This window comes from Adiantum capillus-veneris, chromosome 27 (genome assembly GCF_014529385.1).
Source record: "Adiantum capillus-veneris isolate H3 chromosome 27, ASM1452938v2, whole genome shotgun sequence".
Taxonomy (NCBI): domain Eukaryota; kingdom Viridiplantae; phylum Streptophyta; class Polypodiopsida; order Polypodiales; family Pteridaceae; genus Adiantum; species Adiantum capillus-veneris.
In genome coordinates, this window is record NC_140957.1 from 35,990,395 (window position 1) to 35,993,665 (window position 3,271).

Sequence of the window (3,271 nt, forward strand, 5' to 3'; positions counted from 1 at the left end):
TGACCTGCACAAGCAACTAGCCAAGTCCAGGATTTCACGTGCAGCATTATTCCATGGCGTTTGTGGGCTAGCTAATGGCTGGATGTCTTCAGCTGGTGAGGACTTGTCAGTAATCTCGACCAAAAAGGTGATGGCCAACAAGTACATCAAGGGGCATTCCATGAAAGCAAGCACCCTGCAAGCTATGTTTCCGCAATTACGAGCTGGTCATAGATTTTCATACTACCTTCCAGAAGTCTTGAGCAGACGCATGAGCTCATCATGTCCACAAGTGGAAAAACGGAACTTGCACTTTATTCATAGAGACGACCATCCACAGGAAGAGAGCAGCCTTGCATTGTGGCCGAGTTTCCTACGCCTTAATATAGGGGAAACTTTTAAGAATCTTTTCGCTTTGAGACTCCGTAGAATAGATAAAGTCGTAGAAATTAGAGGTTGGGAAGGAGTTCCGAACCTGTTGTGGCTAGAACTGGAGCAGATTGTTTGTTTTACACGGATCGGGCCATTGAGAGCTGCATCTGGCTGCTGCGACGTTCTGCAGAAGCTGGAATGGTTGTCAGTGATTTCATGTGGTTTCAATCTTGATGGGGACACCATCGTAGGGCATAAGGGGGTTATTAGCCTTGTGAAAGCAGGCGATCATTTTCCCAAGCTGCAGCATCTCACGCTCCCCGGTTGCTATAAGTTGGCAAAGTTGGGGCCTGCATTCGGTGCTGTATTTAAGTCGTTGCTCGGACCTGAGTTTCTTCCCCAGCCTCACGCCGCCGTTTGGCAGGGTTTTGCAGTCGCTTGATCTGAGTGACTGCGTTGAGCTGTGGGGAGTGGGGGGGAACATTTGGTTCCTCACAGCCTTGCAGCGGCTTGACCTCTCTGGCTGCATGAATCTGCATCATCTGCCAAGCATCAGCAACGTTAACGAGGTATTGGTCAGTGGCTGGTGAAGGCTGGTCGACCTTCACCAGCAAAATCAGTAATATTGCTGATAGTGATCTTGGATTCAGCATGCAACCGTCAACATTAATTCAAGACACTAACCAAGCTGGACCACTGTCCCCACCGGTCATAACAAGTGGGCTGAAATTAGTAGCTGCCGCAGGCCAGGATTTGGCAACTCTTGATCACGAGCTTCACCTGCCATCAACAAGTGGGAAAGCAGCTGCCTCAGGGCAGGAATCAGCAGCAGCTACTACAGACGACGAGATTGGCGTGCTCCCGCCATCAACAAGTGGGCCCGACCACTGGCTGAAATTAGTAGCTGCCGCAAGCCAGGATTTGGCAACTCCTGATCACGAGCTTCACCTGCCATCAACAAGTGGGAAAGCAGCTGCCTCAGGGCAGGAATCAGCAGCAGCCATCAACGAGATTGGCGTGCTCCAGCCATCAACAAGTGGGCCCGACATAGCTGTAGCTAGTACTGACGACATTGATCTAAAGCCTTTTATTCATCTACAGAATCTCCACATTGATGCAAGTCCCGTGAGCACCCGAAATGTCAGATCAACGCAGCTGACTTTCTCCAGTTTACCAAGTCTGGAATATCTCACTTTGGAGAACTTCTGGTCTCTGAAAACGCTATCCTTTAAAACGAGCACTCCGCAAACGTCAGCTAGCGCCTCCGTGCCAAGCCTCAAAGTTTTAACTCTGCGTCGCTTATACTCCTTGCAAAGTATCCGTGGTTTACATTCATTTTCAACTGGGCACCAGCTTTCGACGATCAGGATTGAGGAAAGTCCATTTCCGGTAATAGTCCGGTCCCTTTCGCTAGTTTTATCTTTGAGATTTCTCTAATGTTGATGGCCTGGGTATTGATCCAGAGTCGTGCATTCATACATGCACCAGCTGGTTAATGACTAGGTTAGGATGCTGCACATTGCACTGGCTATAAGCGTAATTTGATCGCTGTAATCCACGTCGAGTGTACTGCAGGCCTGACTTCATGCCCTTACGTGCTTAGATTCATTGGAGCTGCGTCACTGCACCGCTAATTACCCACCAGCTGTGCGCCAGGAGCACTTCCAAATGATCCAGACATCGGTTTTGGTCTTCCTCATTGCTTAGGTCGACTTAAAATCAGTAACTGCGAGGGCTTGAAGAGCATCGACGATATATTTGGCTGTGTACTCCCAGATCAAGCCTGCAATGAGCTGGACTTGCAGGACTGCGGCTCATTCACAAGCATTTCCAGTGTGTCAACGCAAACACAAGCATACAGTACGAATGAAAGTTAAAACCGTGCACATCAGGTTGTAATATTCTTCCTTCTAAATATATATGTCCTTCGACGCTCTTCAGCACTCTTCACCTCATCCATTTGCTCGTCAATAGAGGGGCAGATTATCTACATATTGCTGCAGCAAGGGTTCCCTTCAAATTTTAACACATCAGATATCCATTGTGGACTTATATGATGCATCATGGCTTGTTTTCAAGGGTTTATGGAACATTTTTAAAGGTTTTGATATACTCGCTCCTCTTTTAAAAAACCCAATAGTTTTGAGATACCATCCTCAGATCGATTCCCTTCCCCCCACCCAGCATGCCCTTTGCTCTCTAGTGTTTGCAACCTTGCGTATACATCATGCCTTTCCTACAGCCTCACACTTACTTAGGCGTGTGGCTTGTGCGCCTTCTCCCAAGCAGCCCCTCCTCAACCCCTCTACCCCTTCTCCCTTGCGGGCAACTTCAGCACACACACACACACACACACACAGAGAGAGAGAGAGAGAGAGAGAGAGAGAGAGAGAGAGAGAGAGAGAGATTTTTCATTCGCCTCTACCTTGTGAACCATCTCTGCCTCTGTATATTACCCACTAGCGAGCAATTACTAGCTGCATGCGCACTTCCAAATGATCCAGACATCGGTTTTGGTCTTCCTCATTGCAAACTATCAGAATATTTGAATATTGGGGGAGAGAGAGAGAGAGAGAGAGAGAGAGAGAGAGAGAGAGAGCAAGAGTTGGCAAGGCCATGTTGGTAGGGATGCCTTGCTAGCAAGAGGTGCACACAACTTTTAGACATTTTCTCACTTTGAGAAAAAGGTCATTTTTCTACCCTTTTTTTCACCATAATGTGTAAAAAACACAAGAATTGTGAATTATTTTTCTCATTGCTTTAATTTTTTTCAATGGTTATTTTTCTTATCCACACGTCAAATTTTCTCATTCTCAAAGTGAGAATAAATCTCTTGCAAAATAAAGTAGTGACGTGAAAAATAATCAAGCTCATAATTATTATTGTCTTTCTTCAATTCAAAAGAGAAAAAATTATTGAC